Genomic DNA, 6,605 nt, shown 5'->3' on the forward strand with positions numbered 1-6,605 from the left:
TCAGCAAGGTCAATAAAGGACTCTCTGAAAGTAGTTAAACACTAAAGAACTGCAAAACTGAATTCAAAATCATATTAGGAATTCTGAGTGATGCCTGCTGACATGCAATCCAATACGGATGTTGTCTTTAAATAAGAATTCTCTATGTTTCCCTGCCTTTTCCCTGGAGTGAAACCATTGGATTGAAGGAATTCTTATCACAGGTTTACAAGGTGCCGTTGATATTTGGATAAATCTATGAACTCGTGATTTTTATATACTTTAAATATCGGCCATATGCACAGAATAAAATGACAGTACTAATGATTTTTCCTGAGACGAAGCACAGCTTATCTTTCCAAGACAGCTGATAAAGGCAAGCCAGTGGATACTCTAGCAGAACATGGAAAAACGTTCAGCTTTGTAACCAACAAATTCCCCATTTAGATCTGACATGTGAGGTATGCTTTGTGATTGCTTGAAGTGAAACCCACAATCTCTTTGGAACTTAGACAAGTTATTTCTGATGGAGCGCTAAGCGGAAAGACTTAATCAGCTCTACCCCTGAGGATGACTCGACTTGAAAATGCAGAACATTAACGTTTCACAGATAAAAGGAGCACAACCGACATTAAAATTGAGGGCGCACTGTGATTTGCACTGACTCAAAAGTGATCTTGGTAGACAAACTTCCCTGCTGAAGGTGGAAACAAGAATTTGTGTTGAGAAGAAGAAACACTTTTTTCTCCCTGCTTTGATGTTAAGCTGATAAAGTAGCTTTTAACACATTGCTCCACTTGGTGGTTGTAACACAGAAACTCCTAGCAGCAGTGGAATTCAAACCCACACCTCCAACGAGACTGGAGCCTTAATCCAGCACCTTAGACCACTCAGCCACACTACCCACTATGCCCTGTCTCTTTGTCTCATTACTTTCCCGGAGGAAGCCAGGTGGCTTTTGCTCTTGTCCGACAGTGGCGTTATGACTATGGAACCGACTGTACCTGCTTTTTCTGAGATGCTTCCCCTCTCATGGTGAGATCTCGACTTCTTTAACACCTCTGGATACAGTTCTTCTGTGGATCGGTTATGTGGGAGACGGCACTTCGATACTAAGATCGAAAGTGATCTGAAACTACCCAGCTTTCAATCTCTGAGGTAGTTGTCACTAAACTCGGACGTGATGTGCCGTGTGCCGTGTGCCATTACTTTTGTTGCGTTCAAGAGTATTCGTTGCGTGAGCTCCTCACTGCATGTCCTGTACTGTACTGTGATTTCATTTAGAGTACAGCGACTAGAACGCCTTGAATGTCTATCAGTATGTATATATAAAAACGCTAAAGAACATGTAAAGTGATTAACATTTCCTTGATATCGATTTTCTGATTATGTCTTGGCTTCATTTAATGAATTTCCTTAGTGACAGATAATTTCTTTCCGGTATTTTTTTCTGGTGCTGTTATTGATCGCATACGAAACATTATTCTCATAAAGAACATGTCACCTACAAAGTCACTATGAAACTGGTATCAGGAAAAGTTTCTTAATATTTCTTTTGATTAGCATGCAAGTGAATTTGATCATTAACTATGGAATTTCCCACTAGCGTGGAGCTCAAAATCACAATCTTGAGATTCAGAGTTTGATGAAACACGGATCATGGAACGCAGATGTCTCAGAGCAGTTGAGACGTGTCCAAGATCCAGCAATCGTACTGGATTTGACTGGGATTCTGAAATGTCTCTTGCAAAAGTATTCGGGTTTGCTTGAACCTTTGATAAAAAAAGTGATCTGATCTGAAACTACCCAGCTTACAATCTCTGAAGTAGTTGTCACTAAACTCGGACGTGATGTGGCACACATGTGCCGTGTGCCTTTACTTTTGTAAAAAACTGGTATCGGGAAAAGTTTCTTAATATTTCTTTTGATTAGCATGCAAGAAAATGTGATCATTACCTATGGAATTTCCCGCCAGCGTGGAGCTTGAATTCACAACCTTGAGATTCAGTGTTCAAGAGTCACAGAAGAGGTCGGCCTGGTCTTCAATTTGCCAACGATAAGCTCCGGCAGTGCTTCTCTGTAAAACAGATTGTTCGGATCGGTTATGTGGGACGGCACTTCGATACTAAGATCGTTTGCAGCACACGCATGGTTTCCCCCCTTCACGCAAAAAACATAGACGAAGGAAGCTCTCTTGTCTTGGGCTGCTGACTCCCGGATTTAAAGCGCTCTGGGTGCCAGCTAAGTCTCTAACAAGCACACTATAAAGACAGGAATTACACTTTGCTCACGTCACGCATGGAATGGCGAGGCTACTTGTTCCAATATTATCTAGTCTCACCTCATATGGTGCCGATTCCTGGTTTTCATTTAAGAAAGAGCACTGCAAACACCGTAAACAGTGCAAAACGTGTGATGAAAGAAGTCTTTTCCCCCCTTTGTCTAAAGCAGAACACAGCGGAGTCATGCCGAGGGTTGTGAGATCAAGATTTCAGTGGTGCACTGTCGTCTACGTCTTTAGCTACATGAGTTGGACATCCTCTTGTACACGGAAAGCAGATTGAGATCCTCTGACATGAAAAGTGCCAGATAAAAGCCATTTCTCATCCTTTCTCTTAGTGGTGGAGCTATCGCATGTAAATGAGGCTACTTGCAAGGCGAGCAGGCTCGGTGCACACCGAACGCAGATGTCTCAGAGCAGTTGAGACGTGTCCAAGTGGCTGTCAAAGGACAGCACTTTGCCGGCACTGTGGCTTAGTTGGCTAAAGCGCCTGTCTAGTAAACAGGAGATCCTGGGTCCGATTCCCAGCGGTGCCTGTCTTACTGTACAGAATTTATCCTTACGGGCAAATCCCAAGCGCTTTTGGGTTGAGAGGACGTAAGAAGGTTTTTGTTTTGTGCCTTGATGTCAAGCTGAGAAAGCATCTTTAAACACTTTGCTTAGTTTCTCGAGAGACTGCCAAAAAGCAGCTCCCTCCCTTTTGTCTGAAGTCAGCTGAAAGGGGGTCACGACAGAAGCACCTGGCAGCTGTGGCATGCGAACCCACACCCCCGAAGAGACTGGAGCCTTAAGCCAGCGCCTTAGACCGCTCGGCCACGCTACCCGCTGTGCGCTGTCTCTTTGTCTCATTACTTGCTCGGAGGAAGCCAGGTGGGTTTTGCTCTTGTCGCCTGACTTAGTGGCGTTATGACCGTGGAACCGACTGCACCTGCTTTTTCTGAGATGCTTCCCCTCTCATGGCGAGATCTCAACTTCTTTAACATCTCTGGATAAAGATCTTCTGTGGAGCAGGTTTCAGACCTCTGCGTACAGCACCCTTGATGTCATTTTATTTTTACAGCAGCCGCATCCGGAAAGTTATGTCTTTTACGTTTTATTTGAACAACAAAACTACATACAATACAAACAAGAGCACATATAACGTATCAAGAAAATCGTCAGGGGAACATGCTATAATACAATTACACTTTATGAAAAACGATTACACAAGGTAAATAAAGATAAGGTCCGCACAGCTTGTTCTTACATTTCGAAAGAGTCCGTAAATACCCCTTTACGTCTATTTTGAACTGTTCAAACGTAGGACTCTTCCCAGACCATTTCACTTTATACCACATTCCTAAACGAGGATGCATCTCCTGTTTTAGAACTATTTTGGGCGGTATGGCTTATACAACACACCCACAGTATTCTAATGGTGGACTGCAGATCTGGGCTATAGTTCAGTCGAATACGAAGGATCCAGCAATCGTACTGGATTTGACTGGGATTCTGAAATGTCTCTTGCAAAAGTATTCGGGTTTGCTTGAACCTTTGATAAAAAAGTGATCTGATCTGAAACTTTGTTTTGTGCCATCTTGCAATCTCTGAGGTAGTTGTCACTAAACTAGGAAGTGATGTGGCACACATGTGCCGTGTGCCTTTACTTTTGTAAAAAACTGGTATCGGGAAAAGTTTCTTAATATTTCTTTTGATTAGCATGCAAGAAAATGTGATCATTACCTATGGAATTTCCCGCCAGCGTGGAGCTTGAATTCACAACCTTGAGATTCAGTGTTCAAGAGTCACAGAAGAGGTCGGCCTGGTCTTCAGTTTGCCAACGATAAGCTCTGGCAGTGCTCCTCTGTAAAGCAGATTGTTCGGATCGGTTATGTGGGACGGCACTTCGATACTAAGATCGTTTGCAGCACACGCATGGTTTCCCACCTTCACGCAAAAAACATAGACGAAGGAAGCTCTCTTGTCTTGGGCTGCTGACTCCCGGATTTAAAGCGCTCTGGGTGCCAGCTAAGTCTCTAACAAGCACACTATAAAGACAGGAATTACACTTTGGTCACGTCACGCATGGAGTGGTGAGGCTACTTGTTCCAATATTATCTAGTCACACCTCATATGGTGCCGATTCCTGGTTTTCATTTAAGAAAGAGTACTGGAAACACCGTAAACAGTGCAAAACGTGTGATGAAAGAAGTCTTTTCCCCCCTTTGTCAAAAGCAGAACACAGCGGAGTCATGCCGAGGGTTGTGAGATCAAGATTTCAGTGGAGCACTGTCGTCTACGTCTTTAGCTACATGAGTTGGACATCCTCTTGTACACGGAAAGCAGATTGAGATCCTCTGACATGAAAAGTGCCAGATAAAAGCCATTTCTCATCCTTTCTCTTAGTGGTGGAGCTATCGCATGTAAATGAGGCAACTTGCAAGGCGAGCAGGCTCGGTGCACACTGAACGCAGATATCTCAGAGCAGTTGAGACGTGTCCAAGTGGCTGTCAAAGAACGGCACTTTCCGGCGCCGTGGCTTAGTTGGCTAAAGCGCCTGTCTAGTAAACAGGAGATCCTGGGTCCGATTCCCAGCGGTGCCTTTCTTCCTGTCTTACTGTACAGAATTTATCCTTACGGGCAAATCCCATGCCTTTTAATTCAGGTGAATGCAAGTGTTCGTTTCCTTTCTGGAACAACTTGTTTTGAAAGAAATCTATACAGCTTGCGAAAGATGAAACACAAATCTTGCTTATCAGTGAAGTGAATTGTACGAGAAACAGGAGGAATCTTTTCTCTCCTATGGAGCATGAGCTGAATCAGGAATGAGACATTTCGTGTGTTTGTGCATATGTCAACGCATGACCTACATCGTAAAACTAAAACTAAATTAAAAACTAACATTAAGTTTTCAGAGACATTCATTTATATACAAACAAGAGATAGACAAAGCAATAATTCTACATTAACTTGTCCTGCATTGATCAGACTAATTGAAATGGTCTGATTCAGAGCCTGTGCAGCTCGTGCTAATACAACATTTTCCTTTGATTTCCTTTGAGGGTGGAGTTGTCTTTAAAATCTGGATTAAATAAAAATGAGTGACGTCAGTGTAAAACAGCTTTCCTTCTTGGGGAACAACGGTTGTGTTCCATATTTCTAATTATTTTGGTTTCAAGATAGCAATTTAGTATGTAACATAAAAGCCAACTGGATAAAGCTGTTACACGTCATTTACAATGGTCTTTCAACTAATAGCCTGTGCAGGGATCAAACCCCAGCTGTTGGTACGAGTTGCGTAAGGCTCTGCAACATGCAGATGAGAAACTAACCTCTGCTTCTTCATTATATACACAGTGAGCTATATATGCGGGCTTACTGCCCCCTACGGGCTCTGTATTTGATTGCGGTACAAGACTGGCCGTGGAGAAATGAAGTGAAGAGGGTGTGTTCATTAAAAGGCTCATAGCATCCCTGGATGGTCTCAAACCACCACCCTTTTGGTTAACAACCGAGCCACAAAGACTCATGTACAGCTTAACACTTCTCGGTCTCAGTGTAAGTGATACACTCCGTAAAATTTCTGGAGAATCATTTGTTTTTAAAGGAAAATCGCCAACAGCGGCAGAGATCTATTGGAGTTTTTTCATTCTATACTGCAATTTCTGAAGGGTAACCTGTGAAAATACGAATTTTGACGAGAAGGGATGGACATATAAGGTCAGTAGGCTTGGGGAATTGGACCTTATGGTGAAGGCTGCGGGCTCGGCATCAGCAGAACCTGATCAGTATCGGTTGACTCCGATATACTTTGACAACTTAACTTCTGGATTTAGAGACATTTACCTTAGTGTCGGTATACTAAGATGTTTTGGTAACGAGGAAGGAGGGACAAAGCAAATTGGCAGAATGTGTGCTATTTTGTTGACTACAAGTCCTCACATGCCAGAGGGTCAATATTAAAAAAAAACGTAACAGTATAATCTCTTGTACTTCACAATTTAATAGTGTCTGTTACATTGTGTCTCACACCTCAGTGTCAGAATTGTGAGACGAGTTTGTAATCAGGAGGGAGGGCCATAGCAATTCAGCAGAAATCGCATTCACCTTTTCCCAATGCATTCTCACATGCCATTTTCTCACATGCCATGCTCAGAGGGTCATATTTTTCAAATGGTATCATAAAATGTCCTGAAGTTCAGGATTTTGACAGTCTGTTATATTGTGTCTCACACCTTGATGTCAGAAATATGAGACAATTTTAAAATCAGGAGGGAGGGCCCTAGCAATATAGCAAACATTGCATTTACCATTTGACAATGTATTCTCTCATGCCATGTTCAGAGGGTCGTATTTAAAAAACGGT

At 42.7% G+C, this 6,605-nt stretch overlaps 1 non-coding gene across 1 annotated transcript; it reads left to right on the plus strand.

The window, feature by feature from the left end:
- Positions 1-4,768: 4,768 nt before the first annotated feature.
- Positions 4,769-4,842, plus strand: trnat-agu (transfer RNA threonine (anticodon AGU)). Its single transcript has one exon. It is a non-coding gene; the product is annotated as a tRNA-Thr (tRNA).
- Positions 4,843-6,605: the final 1,763 nt, after the last annotated feature.

Source organism: Atractosteus spatula, chromosome 10 (assembly GCF_055471065.1).
Source record: "Atractosteus spatula isolate fAtrSpa1 chromosome 10, fAtrSpa1.hap1, whole genome shotgun sequence".
Taxonomy (NCBI): domain Eukaryota; kingdom Metazoa; phylum Chordata; class Actinopteri; order Semionotiformes; family Lepisosteidae; genus Atractosteus; species Atractosteus spatula.